Below are 23,486 nucleotides of genomic sequence, written 5' to 3' on the forward strand. Positions count from 1 at the left end.
AGGAGGGGAGTCGCTGCAAGGGGCGGCCCGAAGGCTCCCCGGCCCGGGGAGTTGGCCCGGGCGCGGCTGGTTGGCAGGGTCCGACGGGATCTGTCACGCTTGGCCTCGAGGGCCTGAGGGGAGGAAGCGCGTGTGGAGGCGCGGACAGCATTTTAGCATGGAGAGGAAACTGAACGCTTATCTTCGGTCCGCGGGGGCGGCGGCGGCGCACAGGACAGGTGAGACTGCCTCTCGTGGACGCCCACCCAGAGGGCAGGCGAGAGGAGCCCGTCCTCCGGGGCCGAGTGCCCGGCGTGGCCGCTCGGGTTGTGCGGGGTTCGTTGTTGTCATTTTATTTTTTAATGAAAAATTGAGTTCCAGTCGACTTTGCATGCTTCTCCTGGATGCTGAGTTGACTCACGCGTTCTTGCCTGGTAGCGCTGCTCTGGGTGGGAGGGGCGGGGGTCGGAGATTTTCAGAATCGCTTTTGCTTTGCTGCTTCGGCTCTGACTCCACCTGTGGCCGCTCTCAGCTGCTAACACACCGATCTGCACCTGTTTCTAGTCAGTCAGCGTCTTCCAGGTGTGTAAGGCGTCAGAATTCCTGTTTCCCCTTTCGGAGGCGGGAAGTGTAGGGCGGTTCAGCACTTCCTTTGAGTTGCCTGTGAGAGGACCGCTGCATCCTCGTGGACGTTGTTAAGAAGTGGCCAGCTGAAGCTTTCTTTGCTCCTTGGGTTGGGACTGGCAGTGAAGTACTTTTCTAAGGATTCTTGGTTAAGGCCGCACCTCCGCTTTCCTTCTGCATAGACTTCATTGGCCGTGTGTGACCTTTTCTTTTTTAAAGTAGGCATAGAAGAGGTCTTTCCCCAGGGAGGGTCATTTAGCTGAAAACAGAAGTAGCGCGTCATCGTAGGTTGCTCCATTCAACCCAGCAGTTTGTCTGAAGGTGGCACCAAGCAGCATTTGTGGGAGAACGTGGCACATTAACCTCAAAATTGGGGGGAAGATCCTTTGAAAATCCTCAAGTTTCTCTTAATCACCACTTGTCTATTTGAAATCCATATATTTAAATACACCTCTTTTACCCTTTATTCTCCCTGTAAGGTAAAATTAGAACAGTTAGGTTTTTGAAAATATATTCCAGACGTTAAGTGCTGTGCAAGCGTACGGTGTTATTGCAGTAACGTTGGTGATCCAAGGGCCCACGGTGTTCCCCTGAAAAAGCATTAGAAGGGGAAAGGGGTTTGGATATATTTAATATTATAGGCTCTGAGATTGGTAGTAAGCTTACTCAGGAGGTTTATAACAAAGCTGCTATTCCTTAATAGTGTAAAAATACTTTTCTGTTGAAAAACTGCCTTCTAGAACCAGATAGCTCTATACAGTATACTCAGTACAACAGTAAATAACTCAGACTGGAGAAAAATTAAAAGTGACACAGTGTTCACAACTATTTTAAGGAAGACAAAGAACAGTGTTTGAAATTTTGTGTTTTCAGGACATTTGTCCAAGTGTAACCAGTTCTTTTTTAAAAAGAGCTGTATCAGGAGCATCTCCTGTAATCCAGACATAGTTGCTTAAGTGAATTAAAATCTGCAAAGTGTCTAAAAACTTAACTGAGACGTAGTGTTTGTTAAATAAATGCAGTGTGATATATCTATTTAGTGTAATTAAATAGATATGACATCTGTTTGTCAAATGAGTCTTTCATTCCTCTACTGATGGACGTTTAAATTATTTTCAAGTTTTCCCTTATAACTAAAATGCTGCAGTGATTTTTTTGCCATTATAAGCAGTGTTTCATGCGCTCATCATAGTATTTCTATGAATCGTAGACTTGATTGCTTCTGAGAGTGATGGATAATAACGCTATTAAATTACCCTCAAATGATTGTACCTTTTTATATTCACTTTCTCAAAAGATGTGTTTTGTCTCCCCACTAGCCAGCACCGGATGGTAATATTTTACTAATTTTCTAATAGTTGAAATAACATCTCATTTAAATGTTTATCTTCCTTGGATAGTAGGAAAATTAAGCATTTTTGGCCAGGTCATATACTTTGCTGATTTTTTTTTTAAATTGAGTTCTGAATTTTCTTCTTTTCTTTGACCCATTTATCTACTACCACACTGTTTTAATTATTGTAGCTTTATAATATAGTTTGGTACTTTCTTTTGAAAAAAGTTTTGGGCTCTTCTTTTGCATTTTTCTTCCAGATGAAATTTAAAATCATCTTTTCAAGTTCTGTAGAAAATCTTGCTGGGATAGATATTGTTTGTGATTGCATTGAATTTATAGATTAATTTGAGAAGAGACATTCTTTTGAGTTTTTTCTTCTAAGAGGATAGGTATGCCTCCTTGTTTCTTCTGTTAAAATTTTTGTTGTGAAATATACCATTTGTATATACTGTTTTAAAAAACAAAACCAAAAAACTGTATCTGTGTACTCTGCTTAATAGACCATCACAAGTACCTTAGAAGCCTTTGGTGTGTGCCTTTCTCCAGAAACAAAGGATTCTCTGCCCCCATCACCATGGTCGTCCTGAATTTTGTGTTAATTATCCCTTTGCTTTTCTTTACAGTTTTATCAACCATATATGTATCCTTACCCAACATATTGTTTCCTTTCACCTGTTTTTGAACTTTAAGTAGAATCATATTGTGTACTCTGTGAATTACTTTCGTTAAACGTTATGTTTCTGAGATCCATCCCTGTTGAAGCATGTACCTATAGCTCAATTCAGAAACTTGAGGACTCCTTCACAGTTCTAGGAAGTATTGAGGACCACAAAGATCCTTTGTGGGTCATATTGTGGATCAATATTATATTAGATATTGAAACCAACCAATTTTAAACGTAGATATTGGTATATTTACATATACCATTAAGTATATGGTGTATTGCTTATAGAAGTGTATACCTCTAAAAAATACTACTACTAATAATAGTAAACCTACTACATCTTAAACAGCATTTTTAATGAAAAATAACTGGGTTCCAAAACCCAGAATAAGTTAGTGGCAAGAGTGTTTTTGTTTTACGTTTTCGCAAATATATTTAATGACTAGAGTCTCATGTTTGCTTCTCCATTCAGTTAGTTGCAATATACTGTTTTAGTTGAAGTATATGAAAAAATCCGGCCTCACTGAGCTGTATGTTTAGAAGAGGGAGGAATATTTTAATATTCTTTTAAATAGTTATATTTTTCTTTAATACTCATCAAAACCTAATAGTTTCTTAAAGGTTAGCTGAAGTATAGAGTTTGGAATCAGTGAACTTCTCAAACTATGCGATATTAAAACCTATTGGTCTAGCTTGCATTTTTTTTTAACATCTTTATTGGAGTATAATTGCTTTACAATGGTGTGTTCGTTTCTTCTTTATAACAGAGTGAACCAGCTATACATATACATATATCCCCATATCTCCTCCCTCTTGCATCTCCCTCCCACACTCCCTATCCCACCCCTCTAGGTGGTCACAAAGCACCGAGCTGATCTCCCTGTGCTATGCAGCTGCTTCCCACTAGCTATCTGTGTTACATTTGGTAGTATGCCACTCTTTCACTTCATCCCAGCTTACCCTTTCCCCTCCCCGTGTCCTCAAGTCCATTCTCTACGTCTGCATCTTTATTCCTGTCTTGCCCCTAGGTTCTTCAGAACTTTTGTTTTTTAAAGACTCCATATATATGTGTTATTGCACGGTATTTGTTTTTCTCTGTCTGACTGACTTCACTCTGTACGACAGACTCTAGGTCCATCCACCTCACTACAAATAACTCAGTTTTGTTTCCTTTTAGGGCTAAGTAATATTCCATTGTATATCTGTGCCACTTCTTTATCCATTCATCTGTCAGTGGACACTTAGGTTGCTTCCATGTCCTGGCTATTGTAAACAGAGCTGCAGTGAACATTGTGGTACATGACTCTTTTTGAATTATGGTTTTCTCAGGTATATGCCCAGTAGTGGGATTGCTGGGTCGTATGGTAGTTCTAATTTTAGCTTTTTAAGGAACCTCCATACTGTTCTCCATAGTGGCTGTATCAATTTACATTTCCACCAACAGTGCAAGAGGCTTCCCTTTTCTCCACACCCTCTCCAGCATTTATTGTTTGTAGATTCTTTGATGATGGCCATTCTGACTGGTGTGAGGTGATACCTTATTGTAGTTTTGATTTGTATTTCTCTAATGATTAATGATGTTGAGCATCCTTTCATGTGTTTGTTGGCAATCTGTATATCTTCTTTGGAGAAATGTCTATTTAGGTCTCGTGTCCACTTTTGGATTGGGTTGTTTGTTTTTTTGATACTGAGCTGCATGAGCTGCTTGTAAATTTTGGAGATTAATCCTTTGTCAGTTGCTTCATTTGCAAATATTTTCTCCCATTCTGAGGGTTGTCTTTTCATCTTGTTTGTGTTTTCCTTTGCTGTGTAAAAGCTTTTAAGTTTCATCAGGTCCCATTTGTTTATTTTTGTTTTTATTTCCATTACTCTAGGAGGTGGGTCAAAAAGGATCTTGCTGTGATGTATGTCATAGAGTGTTCTGCCTATGTTTTCCTCTAAGAGTTTTATAGTGTATGACCTTACATTTAGGTCTTTAATCCATTTTGAGTTTATTTTTGTTTATGTTGTTAGGGAGTGTTCTAATTTCCTTCTTTTACATGTAGCTGTCCAGTTTTTCCCAGCACCACTTATTGAAGAGGCTGTCTTTTCTCCATTGTATATTCTTGCCTCCTTTATCAAAAATAAGGTGACCATATGTGCGTGGGTTTATCTCTGGGCTTTCTGTCCTGTTCCATTGATCTATATTTCTGTTTCTGTGCCAGTACCATACTGTCTTGATTACTGTAGCTTTGTAGTATAGTCTGAAGTCACGGAGCCTGATTCCTCGAGCTCCGTTTTTCTTTCTCAAGATTGCTTTGGCTATTCGGGGTCTTTTGTGTTTCCATACAAATTGTGAAATTTTATGTTCTAGTTCTGTGAAGAATGCCATTGGTAGTTTGATAAGGATTGCATTGAATCTGTAGATTGCTTTGGGTAGTAGAGTCATTTTCACAATGTTGATTCTCCCAATCCAAGAACGTGGTATATCTCTCCATCTGTTGGTATCATCTTTAATTTCTTTCATCAGTGCCTTATAGTTTTCTGCATACAGGTCTTTTGTGTCCTTAGGTAGGTTTATTCCTAGGTATTTTATTCTTTTTGTTGCAGTGGTAAATGTGAGTGTTTCCTTAATTTCTCTTTCAGATTTTTTATCATTAGTTTATAGGAATGCAAGAGATTTCTGTGCATAAATTTTGTATCCTGCTACATTGCCAGATTCACTGATTAGCTCTAGTAGTTTTCCGGTAGAGTATTTAGGATTCTCTATAGTATTATGTCATCAGCAGACAGTGACAGCTTTGCTTCTACTTTTCTGGTTTGGATTCCTTTTATTTCTTCTTCTTCTCTGATTGCTGTGGCTAAAACTTCCAAAACTGTGTTGAATAATAGTGGTGAGAGTGGGCAACCTTGTTTTGTTACTGATCTTAGAGGAAATGGTTTCAGTTTTTCACCATTGAGAACGATGCTGTCTGTGGGTTTGTCATATATGGCCTTTATTATGTTGAGGTAAGCTCTCTCTGTGCCTACTTTCTGGAGGGTTTTTATCATAAATGGGTGTTGAATTTTTTCAGAAGCTTTTTCTGCATCTCTTGAGATGGTCATATGCTCTTTCTCCTTCAGTTTGTTAATATGGTGTATCACATTGATTGACTTTTGTATATTGAAGAATCCTTGCATTCCTGGGATAAACCCCAGTTGATCATGGTGTATGATCCTTTTAATGTGCTGTTGGATTCTGTTTGCTAGTATTTTGTTGAGGATTTTTGCATCTATGTTCATCAGTGATATTGGCCTGTAGTTTTCTTCCTTTGTGACATGTTTGTCTGGTAGCTTGCACTTTAAAGGGATCTTTCACCCATGCATTGGTCATGAGGAAGATACTAGTTCACTGAATTATGTAGATTTCCCAAATGATGGCACATTTCAATATATAATACCAAAAACTCACTTACATTATCATCACCACTTTGAGAACCACTCCTGTGATTCATTCGTTTTTGTTGAAGTATAATAATCTACTCTAAGAATATATTATACGTTGATCCATTTTATTCTTTATGAACATATTGGTTATTACCAACATTTGGGCCATTATAATTAGTGGAGCCATAAATGTTCTCAGTCATCTCCAAGTGCATATACACAGTACTGTTGATCGGGCATATTTGTAGTGGAAGTGCTAGATCCATTGGGAGGATATTTGCATGTTCAATTTCATTAGATAATATCTAACTTTCCCCAGATGGTGATTCTGATATATACTCCACCAGTTGTGAATGAAACCTCCCTTTGCTCACCATTCTCTCTACATATGGCATTGTCCAACTTTTAAAATCTTTGCTGGTCTGGTAGAAGTGAAATGATATATTACTGTGGTTTTAAACTGCATTTCTCTGATTACTTAAAAGAAACTCAGGGTCTGTTTTCTACAGGCTGCTTGTTTTTTCTTACTAATATCTACGAATTAAAATGAAATATGTTATATATACTAGTTGATGAACTCTTCCTGTTGCTAAAAAAGTTACTAGGATCATTTATTTAAACAATTTAAAAACATGTAAAGGCATACGTTGAAGAAAGTCTTTCTTCCCTGTACCTGTCCAGCTCATTCCCCCAGTGTATTTTTTGATATTCCTCCTTCTTACTCTAATTTCTGCTATTATGCTCCTTTATTTTCCTCCACTTTTCAGCATATTCTCGAAGTCTTCACAAATCAGTATAGAGGAAGCATACTCATTCTATAGAGTAGGAAAAGCAGTTTTCTACTTTGTGGCTGTACCAGTTTTACCTAATCTGTAGTAGATAGAGTATTTGATATTTTTCTAATCTTTTGCTATTAAAAAAAACAAAACAGTGGTGCATGGAGTAACTTTGTAGAGTTGTCATTTTGTATGTGAGATTTCTATACAGTTAATTTCCAAAACTGATTGTTGGGTCAATATGTAAATGCTTTTGAAATTTTGGTAAATATTGCCAAATTGCTTTTCCTTGGATTCTGCACTCTTACCTGCAGTATACCTAAGTGACTATTTTTCCTAAAACCTCGCCTCACGGAATATGCTTATAAATTTATAGGTTTTGATAGTGTGATCAGTGAAAAGTGGTATCAGTTTATTTGAATTTACATTTTCTTGGACTGTTTGAGCATCTTTATATATGCTTAAAGGTCTTTCCCCCCTCTTTTTTTGTACTAACTGCTCATATTCTTTGTCCATTTTTCTGTTTTTTATTGGGTTGTTGAACTTTGGGACTTCTTTACATACTCTAGGTACTAATCTTTTGACAGTTAAGTAGGTTGCAAATTCTTTTTCTCTTTGTGGTGCTAGTAATTCTTAATTTTAAACATTCTTATTTCATGTCTGTATATTTAGAATTGTTATTTGTGGGTAGTTTGGAGTATAGCTGTAATTTTAACTTTATTCACATATGGATAACCAGTTGTGGTAGAAATTACCATTGAATCCACTTGGGTTTGAAGTTTTGGTGGTGGCAGATTCTTGACTAGTGATTTAATTTTTTTAATAGTAGCAGGATTACTTAGATTCTTAAAGAAAATTATGTCAGTTTTGGTAGATTAGATTTTTTCTAGGACTCTGTCCATTTTGTCTAAATTTGTAATATTTATTGGTACAGAGTTGTTAAAAGTGCCCTCTTCCTATTTTTAATGTCTGAAGAATGTGTAATTATGTCTCCTTTTTTCATTTCTGATAATGCATATTTCTGTTCCCAACTCCCCTCCTCCTTTTCTATTAATTCATCTTGCCTGTAGTTTATCATCGATCTTAGTCTTTTTAGTGAATCCTGTTTTAGCTTTGTGATTATCTCTATCATGTCTTTGTTTTTATTTTTTAATTCTTTTTTTATTTATTTGTTTATATTTTATACTCAGCTGCGTCGGGTCTTTGTTGCTGTGTGCGGGCTGTCTCTAGTTGCGGTGAGATGGGACTACTCTTCGTCGTGGTGTGCAGGCTTCTCGTTGCGGTGGCTTCTCTTGTTGCGGAGCACAGGCTCTAGGCTCGCAGGCTTCAGTAGTTGTGGCACGTGGGCTCAGTAGTTTGGCTTGCAGACTCAGTAGTTGTGGCACATGGGCTTAGTTGCTCTGCAGCATGTGGGATCTTCCCAGACCAAGGCTTGAACCTGTGTCCCCTGCGTTGGCAGGTAGATTCTTAAGCACTGAGCTACCAGGGAAGTCTTATCATATATTTCTTTTTGTGTTTATTTTTTGTTTTTTCATTTATTAAACTATTTTTGAGATAGCTATAGATTTGTATGCATGTGTATGCTTTAGATATGCTTATTTTAAAGAGCATCAGTTGGAATTTTAATGCAATTTTCAAACATGTTTAGCTGGGATATAGCCTATTTACATTTGCTACAGTTGCTCTTATTTTTGCTTTCTATTTGTCCTGGCTGTTTTATATTTCTTTTTTCTCCTTTTTTGTTATTTTTTTAAAATAGCTATTTAATATCTTATATCATTTCATTTTCCCCGTATATTATTTCAGAAGTTTTATACTTTTTTCTCTTTTTATAGTTATCCTAGAAATATCATGCATCCTTGACTTTTCAAAATCTAAAAATAACCAGTAGGGCTTCCCTGGTGGCGCAGGGGTTGGGGGTCCGCCTGCTGATGCAGGGGACACGGGTTCGTGCGCCGGTCCGGGAGGATCCCACGTGCCGCAGAGCGGCTGGGCCCGTGGGCCATGGCCGCTGGGCCTGCGCGTCCGGGGGCCTGTGCTCCGCAACAGTAGAGGCCGCGGTGGTGAGAGGCCCGTGTACCGCAAAAAAAAAATTTTTTTAAATAATAAAAATAACCAACATCTTTACCTTCCTCTTAGATAATACAAGAACCTTAGTAGTTTAATTTTATTCAGCCCCTCATGACTTAACATGTTATTATTATGTAGTTTAATTTTTTTTTAATATTCTTACAAGACAGAAGGAGACCTGTTTAGAATTGTTATTGTGTTTTGCCGTCAGTCCTTTTTTATATTTCCCACATTTTTGCTACTTTCTCTATTATTCATTGATTGTTTTATCTTTTAGACCATCCACCTAGGGCCATTTTCCTTCTGCTTAAAGTCTATCCTTTAGAATAGATGAACTCTCTTAGTTTGTGTTTACCTGAAAGTGTCTTTGTTTCACCATCACTTAAGGGAGATGTTTTTGCTGAATATGGCAGTTTAGGTTGGCAGTTATTTTCTTGTAGCAATTTGAAGATCTCATTCCTCTGCCTTTTGGTTTCCATTATTGCTATTGAAAAGTCACCTGTCAGTCTTTCAGTTCCTTGTCTCTGGCTGCTTTAATATTTTTCCCTTTGTTTTTAGCTTTCTGCTGTTTCACTGTATCTATATTTATCTTGCTTGGGTTTATTTGGCTTTTTTAAGTCTGTAAATTGGAGGTGTTTTGAAATGTGTTTATTGACTTATTCATAATTCCTAAACTGTGAATTTCCATTTTTATGTTCTGTTGATCTGTTTGTCTTAATGTATAAATAAATCTTTTATAACCTTCATAGTAAATATTTTCTCCTGGTCTTTTGCTTTTCTTTTCCTTTGTTTCCCACAGTTTCGCCAACAGACTGCATTGCCAAACTCGTGGATTTTTGATAATCTGATAAGTGAAAAGTGAACCTTGACAATAAAACTCTGGAACTGGTCTTTTGAGAGGAGTAGGACTGCAACTACTCTTTCAGTTTTTTCATCGTAATTGGTCTATTCAGATGTTTCTTCCACTTAGACCAATGTTAGTAAATTATATTTTTATAACTTTCAAATTTATTGGTATAGTGTGTGATAATTTATTATTTTAGAAATTTTTCCCTGTATTTGTGGTTAGCCTCCTTTTGTTGACATTTAATTTCTTCTCTTTATTGATTATATTTGCTAAAGGTTACTTATTCCAAAAGAACCAGTTTGGGGACTTCCCTGGCGGTCCAGTGGTTAGGGCTTCACCTTCCAATGCAGGGGGTGTGGCTTCAACCCCTGGTGGGGGAGCTAAGATCCCACATGCCTCATGGCTGGCGGGGGTGGGGGGGGACAAAAACCATAAAACAGAAGCAATATTGTAACAAATTCAGTAAAGAGTGTTTTAAAGAAATGGTCCACATTAAAAAAAATCTTTTTTTTAAAAAAAAGAACTAGCTTTTGGTTTTTATTGTTTAACTCAATTGGCCTTTTGTTTTTAAATTTGGCCTCTCTTTTTATTTATGAATTTTCTAAGAAGTGTCTGGGGCATACTTTCTGTTTTCTCTTAAGAATTGAGTAACACTTAATTGGATAACTAAATCCCTTGGTAATATTCTGTGTTAAAGACTCTGCCCTCCTTGGTACGGTGAAATAGACCCTGTTTAGAACCTTTGGGTACACCTGCTTCCTCATTAACTATTCAAGACCCCAACTCCTGAGGCCTGTTTTGACCAGTTGAAGCACCTGCTTCACCCTGTGGTTATCCTCCACTTCTCTATGAGCCACCTTTAGTAAATAGGCCTATTCTCTGCCCAGGGCGTTTGTGATGGGATATATCTAGGGGTGGTGGTGATTAAAAAAAAATCATTGTTATGGTATGGATTAGATGTCACTTTCCCTTTTGTTATATGTGATAATCAAAATAATCTAAAGCAGGTCTTAAAATGTAATTGACCCTGAGAGAAATTTAGTCTTAGGATTTTCTTGGAAGAAGGACAAAACTACTTAACAGTATCTTTGTAGTGTATAAATACAGTAATGAGTTTAATGCAGCCATTCATTGCAGGCTGATAGTTTAATGCTGAAGCACAAATTAGTAAACGTGGTTTGATGAGCCAGAGCAAAGGCCGGTTCCTTTATACAGATGTCTGAAAATGGCACCATATCAACTTCGAAGTGATTCTAATAAAAAGTGCATAATCTTGAATATGGAAAGTATGTTCTCCAAAGAATCTGTTGACTCTTTACACAGCATAGCAAGAAAGAAAACAAAATATGATATAAGATTATAAGCATCTGTCTGCTATATAGAAATCTTTTTTATAGTAGAAATGGATTTTGAAAATGTTCAAACAGTCTTCAAAAATTGAATATTAAGTCTAAAAGTAAGCCACAGTTAAATGAAACAATCATAGTACAAAGGGATTTTTAGCAATGGAAATAATTTTTGTTTTACTTTTGAATTTTCTTTATATTTTATATAGCAGGTTCTTATTAGTTATCCATTTTATACATATTAGTGTATACATGTCAATCCCAATCTCCCAATTCATCACACCACTACCACCCGCAGCCAATTTTCCCCCTAGCAATGGAAATAATTTTTTAAAGTTTTTAAGAAGAAGGCAGTTGCTCTCCCATTGCATATGTTAAATATGCAAAGTGATTTTGCTATTTTCAATAGTAATTAATCTACGTGATTCTTTATGAATTTAAGTAATTTCCTTTGTGAGTTAAGGTCTTCCTGTATGTTTTCTATTTGTACGATACCATAGCGGCAATGATTCTCTAGGAGCTCCTGATTAGTTTTCCGCTAGCAAGTGCAGATACGGTCCAGGAAATGCATATGGATGTCTTAGATTACTTGGTTAAAACATAAGCCAAAAGGAAAGACGTCCTTAGATCAGGCCAAACACCACACACACACACACACACACACACACACACACGCACACACGCACACACGCACACACACACTCCAACTTTATTTTTCATGAGTTTTGTTAGGGCTGTGTGGCTTAGTGGGAGGGACAAGCACCCCATCCCAACCCTGGGTGCTGGTATCAGCATCTCCTGGGCATATATGGAGTATCCAAAACCATATTCAGTAGACCTTTTATTTTTGTAAATTACACAGCAAAGCCCCATGAAACTATAATCAGCGAGTTTACTAGACAATAATGGGAAAGCTTTATAGCAGCGGTGAGTTAGAATAACTTGGGGTCACTGTGGTGAAAAGACATGGATTTCGGTTTAGGTCTAGGATTTGCAATCCAGAATGGTTACTGAATAACCTGCAGGCAAGACCTTCGAGGGAATTGAAGCTTGGAGCGATCGTTGTAAAATAACAATAAAACTGTCCACCTAAGAGTATTGGGAGACGTCAGAAACAGGGAACTGAGGACACTCTGCTTGTCCAGCCCTCGGACCAGACTGCGGCTCCCCGACCCGGCGCACGGCCAGGTAGCCTGGCTGTGCGCGCGTGCGCGGCTCGCGGTTCGCCACCCGCCCTCGTTGACTTTTAAAGGCACAGCCCGCGCCGCCCCCGCCACACTGGCTTTCGCTGGCAGGAGGGGGCCGGAGGGGCCAGCTGGGCAGAGGGACAGCCCCCTCCGCCACACGCCATGAGGTGAGGAGGAGGGGCCGGCCCTAACCCCCACCCAGCCAGGGGCTCCTGGAGACACCTGCGTCTGGGGCCTCCCACCTGGCCGGTGAGCTGCCTGCCAGACAACTGGGTGACGAGGAGACTGGGAGAAGGGACGGACTAGGTGTCCCACCTTCAGGGGGCTTTGGGGAGTGAAGCTTTGGTGGGGCCGCCGAGGTAGGTGGTGAACAAACGGTTGTATGTACTTAAGGGTTTACGGAGCGCCTTTGCCTCCTGACTCATGGGATTCTGCGAGCGTGGAGTGGAGAAACCCTTGCCGAACTGCCAGAGAGATGGCATCACTCTTTACAACTCTTCTGTGTGTGTAGACTTACAGTATTTTAGGAAATCTTTTGAATTGTAAAGCAGTGATTCCAAATGGACTTTTGCACTTCAAATAATAGCAAGGGTATCTTGGTTTTTATTCTTTCTGTGGGTGATTATCTTGACATTAGAAAACATTTAAACTTTTGTACATGGTAGACTTTTTTTAATTTAAGAAATTTTTAAAGTTTAAAAATTTTTAAGAACTTAAAAATTGTTATAAAAATCATACATTTCTCATTCTGTAGTATTTTCTATTTTTTAATAGAGAAGCTTTATCTTATGGGTCTCTTACTGTTTTGGCTTATGGGAAATGCTATTTCCATTCATTTACTTTGTGTTCATTTTAAAAACTAACTTGCTACTACTTAGGGCCATGGAAGATCTTTTTTTCCAAAATGAAAATAGCTTTAGTTCCCCAGATTATATTTATGCTTACGTAAAATTTCAGATAATACGTAAAGCTGTAAAAAGAATGAAACAGGAACTACCTGTACTTGACCTACCCAAAGATAACTTGGTAGAGCGTTGAGTACTGTGGTGCTAGGAGCTCTGCTGGGTACTGAAGGTCTTTGTGAGCAAGACAAAGAGTATCTGCCTCTGTGGACCTTACATTCTGCTGGGGAAGATGGACACACACACACACCCAAAAGTAAATTGACAAAATAGCTGTATGTTGTAATGAGTGATTTAAAGAAAACACCTACTTTAGGTGGGGTGATCAGAGGAGGTTTATCTGAGGGAATAACTTGAGATTTCACTCAAAGAAGAGAGGGAGCTAAGCCGAGGGCAAAACAGGAGAGCGAGCGTTTCAGTCAGAAATAACAGCAAGTGCAAAGGCCTGAAACGAGCAAAGAGCTTGAATGGAAAGACCAGGGTAGCTGGACCGTAGTAGTAAGCCAGAGGAGGGAGGATCAGGTGAGGTGGAGGAAGCAAGCAGGGGTCAGATTTCACAGGGCCATGGCAGGGAGTGTGTGTTGTATTCTGGGGGCAACGAGAAGCCGCGAAGGGTTTAAGTAGAGAAGTGAAGTGATTTGGAATATGGAGTGATTCATTCAATACATGAAATGTTTATTGAAACCTTACTGTGTACCAGGCACTGTTCTGGGCACTGGGGTACAGCATGGAAAAGGATAAATTCCTGTATTCATGAAGCTAATAATCTAGTGGTGGGCGCATAATCAAATAAACAAGAAAAACATCAGATAAGCATTATACAGATGATGACCATTGTTTAAATCATAGTATATGTTCTTAAGACTTTGGGTATATATATACATACTTCTCCTTTGTTATCAGCTTTTCTTTCCCCTAAACAACTTATGGTAGGATTTTTTCTGTGTTACATTAAATGAACAGCTTTCTTTTATTTGGAAGCATCAATTTGTTTTGTAGATTAAGTATGGCCAAAATAATACTACAGAAATGAAAAAAATACTGTGCAGCAACAAAAACTTATCTAAGTCATCTGTTTGGAAAGAAGTATATAGTAACTTCCTTTGGACAGTCTGACATGTGGCTCTCCTGCCTCATCCCATGTTCCAGCAGCCCCTCATGATAACTTTGACCTGTTAATGTGGTTAGTTAAATTTATGGATTTCCTATTTATTGAACCAATTCATACATTCCTAAAATGTACCTTAATTGACTTCTGTTATTATGTTAGTGTCCTGATGGATTCCCTTTGCCAATACATATATTTTAGGATTTTAGTATCAATATTCGTGAGATCTATAGTTTCCTTTCTTAGTATTTTCTTTGTCAGATTTTGGTGTTAGCATTTGACTGCTTTATAAAAAGAATCGGGAAGCTCTTTTTCTGAGTTTTGGAACAGATTAAATTGCATAAGTATTATTCTTTCCTTTAATTATCAAATACATATTTACTGAACATTCACTGCGTGCCAGGCATTGGGCTGATGCTGGGTAATCACAAGTAGACAAAACAGACATGATTCCTGTCCTCATAAGGCTTGGTTTATTAGGTAAATAGACATTAGTGAAATAATTATGATTATGTAATTATAAACCATGATAAATACTCTGAAAGAAATCGTTGAAGATCTACTTTGACTGTTCTTTTCATGTATTTGAGTAAATGGTTATTGCGTTAATACACACTAAAAATTAATTCTTTTAAAATTAATATTTGTTGAAGATTTGATATGTAATTAGTTCTGTGATAAATACATAAGTAAATAAAATGAGGTCTTCATAATTATAAAAGTTAAAATAAAAATAATGGTGATAGTAGCTACCATGGTAGGTGGTATATTGCACATTTTTTGATTGAAGAAATTAAGACTTACATTAAGTAGACACTTCAGTTATGTCTGTGACACCTCCAGTTGTACACTCCTCTGGAAATTCCACTAAGATTATAGTGACAGAGTAAAGATATAAATCCACAAAGATCAAGAGAGTGAGAAAGGAGAAGATAAATGAAATCAGCATTTGGGAAACTACAAAAGAAGGTGGTCAATTACTAAATGATTTAGTGGATTAGAGAATGCTGAAGGCTGAAGAGAGGTAAGCCAACAAGAGAAGCAAGCCGATTCCCTCCACAGAATCTGGAAAAGGCTCAGGATTTAGAGGTACCAAGTACTTCTCAGGGCAGGAATATGGGTGGAATAGAAATAGAAGTATCTGTAAACTGTGGTATCTTTAAAAAGAAAAGAGAAACTACAACTTACGTAAAAGAAGAGATTCTTTTTTTAAAAAAGGGAGAGAAATTATTCAGGAAGCAAGAAAGGATTAGATAATAAAGCTGAAGAACTCTCCTAAAAAATAGAATAGCCACAACAATTAGACAAAAAGAGTGAGAAAGTATTTAGAAAATAAAGGTCCAGTCAAGAAAGTTTTTCATCTAATCCAGTGGCAGGAAGAAAAATCTATAACGAAATCAGTACTATAGATATGTGGGAGAATCTGGAACATGATACAGTGGGTAGCCAGTGATACCAACAGCCAGTGTCATTGAGATGGGATATGTCATGAAAGGTTTCAGAGAGGTACTGATACCTGAAATCTAAGTAAGTATTCAAATGATAAGCCAAAAAAGGGCACTAGTGTATACATTTTCAGGGCAATAGAAATAGCAAATGCAGAGGTGGAAACACGATACACATGAGGAACTGCAAGCAGTTCATTATTTGAGAAATTCAGTATACTTTACAAAAAATAGCATGTATAGTTTTATAATAGTACACCTTTTTTCAAAAAGGATTTGAGGTAGAACTGTGTGAATATATTTAAGATTCTTTAGAAAAAGTAGCAATATTGATTATATCGTTCATTATGTCAAGAGGGGAGAATTAAATTGGGATTCAGGAGACCAGGATTCTAGTGCAGACCTACCACTAACTTGTTGAGACCTTAGTGTGATAATGTTGTTGACTGCCTTCCCAGTAATCACCTCCCTTTTTCTTCCCTTCCCCCAAACCACAATTTTGTCTAGCTTTTGGGGTGATCCCATGCTTCAGGAGCAGCTTGGGCGGGTGAGAGTGGGGGGCTGTGTGACTCTTAGTTACTCTAAGCTCATTATGGTAATTCCACTCTCTTTGGTTAGTGATTGTTTTAGGAATAAACGTGTGACTCAGTTCTGGCCAATGAGTTGAGAATGGGGTGCCTGCAGAGAGAATTCTGGGAAAGCTTTCTCACCGAGGACAAAGGAAAAGATGCCCTCTCCCTGCCTTCATCTTATTCTAGCTCTGAAGATGTGTTTGAGCCCAGTGTACGGATGCAACAGAGCAGTTTTCAGGCTTAAGGGTTCCCTCCTCTGCTCCTGAAGCTGAGGATTGTTTTTAAAAATATGGTGCCTTTGTTGCTACTCCTTTTCTAAGTTGCAAGTGTAATCTGGTTTGGGAGGGTCTTTACTTCCAGCTCTGCTTTCCTCTTTGAGACCACTGTCACCAGGAGATACAGCCCTTGCTTTCCAAAGGTCACACACTCACTCTAGGAGTATTTTGTGAGCGCATTCTAAGATCTCCAGGCCACCGGGACACTTTCATCATAGAGACTTTTTCTCGTTTGTCTTGATAAAATGCAGGGTATAGCATAGTACTAGGCACATAATAGTCATCACTAATAGTTTTGTTTAATGAAGGGTGAATCAAATATTACTTATTTAGGGGTGGGGAGAGGTTTTATTTGTGTTCTATTTGATTTTATTATTTCCAGCCAGTAGAACATGGGTGTGGTTCTATAATCTGTGCATTTTGAAAGGTTTTTTTCAATGAGGCAAAATTGATTCCTGTTTATCTCTGCGAAGAAAATTTTCTTTAGAAATTAAAGAATTGGGGGAAAACCACTTCAATTTATGTGTGTTACTACTTCTTATACAGCAAATTTAGCCTTTAGCTCTGGAGACTTGACAAAGAAGGGAAACATTACAAAATTGTACCTAATGCAAACTAGATGCTCAGTAAACATTTATTTATATAGTAGATATGCCTGAAAGAGAACTATTCACTTTATGATTTAATTTTTTCTTTTTTCATTTTAGCATTTATGACATTAGCAGAGAACAGGACTATGTCAAGAAGTCCGGGGGTATACTTTGGTGCAAATGAATTAAGACCACCCTCCCAGCTCCATTCCCTGTGAGAGAAGACCGAGACAAGGTTCATATCAGAGAAGAGTGGGTATTAAACTAAATGCTATAAGCTATTACTAATGAATCCAAAGCTGCACAGTACAGTTTTTTAGATTTTAATTTAGATCATGTAAAATGAAAGGACTTTTTTAAAAATTCTAACTTCCAGTAGCTACAGATTTCTTATAATTATTAGTCCAAAATTGATAGGTGATTAAGTTTGCAAATTGCATCAGAAAAGGTGTGTGTGTTCAAGAGAAATTGTCACACTCCTCTATCTGTATTTCTTTGAAATTATGATTTATTTTACTTGATTTTAAATTGAGATATTTTAAATAGTAGAAGTAATACATGCTTATGTAAGAAAAATCTAAATTGTAGTGATATATATAAGGCAAAAGTATAAGTTCTCCTTTTTGTCCACTCCCCAATCACCATTGGTGTATATACTGTTAACGGTTGGATTTCCCATCTTTTCTACATCTTTTTCTGTATACTTCCAAACACATAATTTTTTATGGTTTTTTTTTTTTTTTACCAAAATGACAGATAATACATATTATTCACTCAGTAGTATACAATAGATATCTTTGTACGTCAGTATATACAGATTTACTTTGTTTTTATTTAGTGAGTGCAAGGTGTTTCCCTATTGATGGCAATTTAGGCTGTCTCCAGTGTTTTTGCTGTTATAGGTGTTGGTGCATGGAACACCCTTGGACATATAACCCCTGCACTTATGCTAATATTTCTGAGGAATAGATTCCCAGAAATGGAATGGTTATTTGGTATGCCCATTTAAGTTTTTGTTACTTTCTGCCAAATTGTGTTCTAAAAAAGCTGTATATATCTTAAACTGGCAGTCCTTTGATATCTTAAAGGTAAGGGTAGTACATTTTAGGATTAGGTGATTAAAGAATGGGCTGTTCCTTCAACAACTGTCAAATGACCTACTTAGAGGAGATACAGTATATAGGCATGGAGAGTATTAAAAGGTGTAGGTTGCCTTCTACTAATAAGGGCCTTTAATGGCACATATTGTTGGGTTCTTAGTGTTTCTGTCTTTGATAAGTGCTATTGCTTAGTTCACAAACAGGAGTTGTGGTCATGTAAGTCTGGGGGAGATGGAGAAGTGGCTAGATTCTGTTAGATTACTGTGACACCTAAGTTGTTGACGTTTGTTCATCTCATTATTTGCTTTCAGACCAGATGCTTATAGAATGGAAAATAGATACCTGTGGTATAGCATCAGAAGCTGGTTTATAATTTTTTTATCTCTCTTATTAGAAGTTATAAAGAGAGAAAAAAGTGTCCCGAAATCAGACACTCAGTATCCCTGTCATGGATTTTGAGATGGGGGACATTGATGCAGGGCGCTTTGAGCAGAATCCAACTTGTTGTGTCAAGCTTGACCTAACTTTTTTTTTTTTTTTTTTTTTTTTTTTTGCAGTACGCAGGCCTCTCACTGTTGTGGCCTCTCCCATTGCGGAGCACAGGCTCCGGACGCACAGGCTCAGCGGCCATGGCTCACGGGCCCAGCCGCTCCGCGGCATGTGGGATCTTCCCGGACCGGGACACGAACCCGTGTCCCCTGCATCGGCAGGCGGACTCTCAACCACTGTGCCACCAGGGAAACCCAAGCTTGACCTGACTTTTAAGATCCAATCCACAAATGGCAGAGAAACGTGCCCGAAGCCAGGTGCTACAGGAAGGAATATTAACTCAGTTTTCAGAGCCATTTTGATTCAACTTCAGTTTTTTCCATGTGCTCTTTGTTGATCACTTAAACCGTAAGGGACACTCTTTATGCTTTACAGACAGGTACTTTTCAAGTTACCTTCTTAGATGTTGCTTTAGATTTCTTTGTGGAATAGCCCCCTCTTCTTTCTCTTAATATTCTGATCATCTTGAATGTTAAACTAGAGCATGTGCATTGCTCAGCAAAAAATGAAACTATCCATTTATTTAATGCTCCTCGTTTTGTACGCTTGTTTTAGGCGGTTAAATGAAAGCGCATTGTGTGGGAAGAGACAACGTCAAATGATTTATCAGTAAAATTCTCATTATGTCCTTAATTATAGAGCAGGAAACTTGTGCTTTCTTGAGAGTATAATTGAGGTCATTTATTATGAAGTCATGAAAGATTCAGGGTTTACTGTGGTTTTCCATTAACTTCTCTTTTGATATGCTTTTCCTTCTGCCAACTGTAAAATTATTACTTTTCTAACATATGGCTATTTGGAGAGTGCTGACATAAAAAGGAAGCATTTTTAACCATAAATAAATGGTTTTAGAAGTTACAGTATAAAAGTACAAAATAAGTCATTTCTTACTTGTTCCTCCTTGTTTATTTTAAATCATTACCATTAGTCCTAGCTTTATTGGGAGCAGTACTCCCCACATTGTATTAGATGGGGTCTTTTAAATTGCATTATTTCTCACAGTTTTCAGTTTATTATTGTGCGTTGACGCTCAAAATTGGGGATATATGTAGTATTCAGTACTTGTGAAACTTATAATCTATTAACATCTTGCAGAATTTAGGGAAGTTGATAATCATAGATTGGTCATTTCCAAAGCTATGACAACTTTTATTTCTTTCACTTGTAAGCAACATCTTTCACAAATATTGAGCCTCATAGTATAATTAGATTCTTTAAATATTATATTGCCTTTTAAAAAATTTAAATACTAGGTTTCCAAAATTATAATTTTTAAAGGAATCCTGATTTGCATTTGAGCTAGCTGTACAGATTATTTGTAAAAGGAGTTTGCAAGTGCATAGGCTTCCCAGTTTGTTTTGAGGAAGTAGCTAAAGAAAGCCATAATTTTTAAATTGTTATCACTGGTGTTTTGCTGTTTGAATCTCTTTAGAATATCCATATTTTTCACAGCACTGGTATACCGATATTGAAAGAGAGAAGGTGAAACTGAGGAAAAATAAAAGTCAGATACAATCGATATAGATCAGATGTGCCAACTTCAGAATATTCTTAAGTGTTTCATCCTCTTTTCTTTCTTTCCGTGCTATTTATAATCTTTTATTTTTGATACGATGAAGTATTATTATCAAAATCATTTTTAAATTACCTTGGGAATTGAAGCATTAGGACAGTTTAGTCCAAATGAATTTTACTGAAATGTTTGTTTTGATTTCTGTAATAGTCTAGGGTTTTTTAATCTGTTGTTCATAAATTAATTTTAATTAAAAAGCTTATGTTTTCTTTAACTTTTGAACTCTAGTGTAATTGGCAGAGTCCTGGTATAAGTAGGAAGCCAGATTAATGTACTTATTTATACTGTAAGGCCCAAACTTCCAGTCTTACATAAATTATTCTCTCTATTATTTACAAATAATCAGTGTGTATCCGCCCCCCCAACCTTGTTAAAGAGAATAGAGAGGATGTAAATAGAAAGGAGTAAACAAATCAAATAGTTCAATGTTATGAGAACTCATTAGGCTCAGTTCTTGCTAAGTGAGGACTGGTAAAATCAAAAGACACAAGGGCTCAATCGAGAGAATTACTGGATTGAGTCAGTAGTTCTCAATTAGGAAGCATGCCTCTCATGGGAGGGGTATACCAGCATCTTTGGGATAACACATGGGTATGGTTTGAAGAAAGCACTTTCAAGAAAAGTAATAAAGTTTTATTTTTGTAAAATGATGATTTTATAATACAGCCCATAAGAAGTAAATTTTAATAGACATGTACAGGCTGGTGAGGAAGCCCCAAAGAAACATGATTTCTAATGTGTTTGCTGAGTGTGCAGTAGTAGGCTCCTTCCAAGGAACCTAACAGACTTCCTTGGGGATTTGGTGAGAAGACAGGAAGGGTAAGTTTATCAAAATGTGGCTTAGGTTTAAAAAAATTTAGGAATGAGAAGCATTGGTCTAAGCAGTTGCTGACCACCAACTTGACACTACAGTTGCATCTGCTTTTACCCAGTGTGGCTACAGCGCCCAGCTTGAAACCAAAAGGGATTTATTCTTGCATTAAAAGTCATTCACCCTCAGTTGTAATCCATTTAGGTTATTTTCACATGTGAGATCTTTTAAGATAGTCCAGATATGGTAGCCAAAACACATTGTAAATGTCTTAATTATACAGGAAGGAAATAGATGATTATTTCCTATTATCATAGATGATATATTTCCTGTATCAGTATTCAGTGATATTTAGTGTGCCACTTTTCCCCATCCTTTGGTTATCTTAAACAGTTGCATTATTTTTGTTTGTGTTTTGCAGTTTTTGAGACAGTGTCCTTGAGTTCAGACTCTCTCTTCCAGAGGGCAGTTTCAATTCTCCATACTTCTTACTTGGACTCTGCATCTGAGCATGGTTTTCAGTACAGTCAAGTGACTGGTGAAAAATGACATTTTCTTAAATGAGGTGAGGTGCTTGGTACACACTGTGTCTGCTTTATTTTAGTTTTAAAGAAAGAGACCCATTATTTTTGATATATAAGCCTAGTTCTTTTTAGCTATCCCATTTCAGCTGAAATAAAAGATCCTTGGAAATAGTCACTTGAAAGGTCATTATAATATATTCTAGGGAATAGAAAAATAATAAATTTCATTAGTCTTTTAGCAGGAGGAATTCAGATGATGCATTTTTAAAAGTTAATTTTCAAGGCAAAATAACATGTTTATAACATTTGATTATTCTCTCCTTATACGGTACAAAACTCTTTACCAAGAAAAAAAAGCAAGTAACTGTACTCACGAAGAACTTCAAGAAACTTACGGGTTTCTTCTGTTTGAAACTGAAAATCAGGTAAGGGAATTCGATCGTAGAAAAGTAATTTTGTGATGTTAATGTACAAAATTAATTATATCATTAAAGTTAAATATTGGTATTTTAGGTCTATAAAGTTTGTAAGATTACCAGTTCATCAGTCTTTTTTGTTAGTTTGGTGGCAATGTAAATGACAGTGAAAGCTTGTCATGAAAGAGATTGGATTTCTACAACTTTCCATAGGTTTTCTTTAGTTTTATCTTGAATACATTTGTAAGCTCGTGGTGAGATTTTGATTAATACAGATTCCTTAAGTATTAATAATGACTTTTAATGGAGTGAATGGATATTTTCTATTCTCGATCATTGTTTAGATAGATATTTTCTATTTCTTGTGGAGGTTTTTCAAGTTTAAATTACATGATTTTGGGGACAAGATGAACACGTTCAGCATTCTAGTTACTTGGAATTGTTTCATGCCTTATTTTGAAAATTGAACATCCATATTGTTGGTTGTACCTAAATTGTGGAGAAGGAGACTACTGTGTGCAGGTATGTCTCCAGAGATGTGTGTGGCTTCTAGATACAGTTCAGCAATGCTAGAGATCTATAATCCAACTTAAAGTAATTCCAAGGTAGTATTTCGGTTGAGGTCATGATTTTTAAAGAACAGGGATAGATTTGCTAAAGAATAATTAACATTACCATATAACTTATGGATTATATAGTAATACTAGAGAGTTTGTTTAACTTCCAAATAAGATATGTTATGGATTCATACTAAAAAAAAAAAAAAAAAAAAAAAGCATTTGCGGAGGAGACATTTTCAAATTTAGTGATTCCCAAGCTGTAATTGAAAAAGAAATCTTCAGGAGAGGACTTATCTGTGAGCTTGTTTAATTTGGTTTTGCCGGTGACATTTTTGTTAACAGAAATAATAAAATTTCACGAAAAAGTTTGAACTGTTAATATTAACTAAAACACAATTGCCTTACGTAAGCTTGCTTTGTGCCATGAATGCATACAACGTACAGATTCTGTATTGAAAGCCTGTATATAGATTATAGAGTTATTTCATGGACCCTCCCAAGAACGATATGATAAGCAAAGTACGATCTTTTGTTTAAGGCAAAGTTGGCATGTCAGCGTGGACTCTGTGTTGGCAGCAGTGCTATCAGCACTCTGGGTGACCCAGGGAAAGGTACGTCTGTAAGGAAAAGGAATCTCTTTTACAAGGTGAAGTGGGGTTTAGTTAGTTACATAAGATACCTATGTTAAATGCTAGTTTCATTGATGATAAATAGTGATCTTTGGAAGCAGACCTTTAAACATATAAATGAGCTTTGAGTCTAAGACTTAAGGTTTTCTAATAGGAGTTATCTTTTTTAAAAGGATGGTTGGACTAGAAAAGGTACTG

The 23,486-nt window shown here is 37.0% G+C and overlaps 1 long non-coding RNA gene across 1 annotated transcript; it reads left to right on the top strand.

Moving 5' to 3' along the window:
- The first annotated feature begins 103 nt into the window (after positions 1–103).
- LOC149750854 (uncharacterized) lies at positions 104–21,574 on the top strand. The gene is made up of 3 exons (XR_016390903.1): positions 104–218; positions 17,244–17,378; positions 18,784–21,574. It is a non-coding gene; the product is annotated as an uncharacterized LOC149750854 (long non-coding RNA).
- Positions 21,575–23,486: the final 1,912 nt, after the last annotated feature.

This window comes from Delphinapterus leucas, chromosome 1 (genome assembly GCF_059928025.1).
Source record: "Delphinapterus leucas isolate spDelLeu-1000000601 "Yukka" chromosome 1, BTC_Dleu_Yukka2, whole genome shotgun sequence".
NCBI classification, from domain to species: domain Eukaryota; kingdom Metazoa; phylum Chordata; class Mammalia; order Artiodactyla; family Monodontidae; genus Delphinapterus; species Delphinapterus leucas.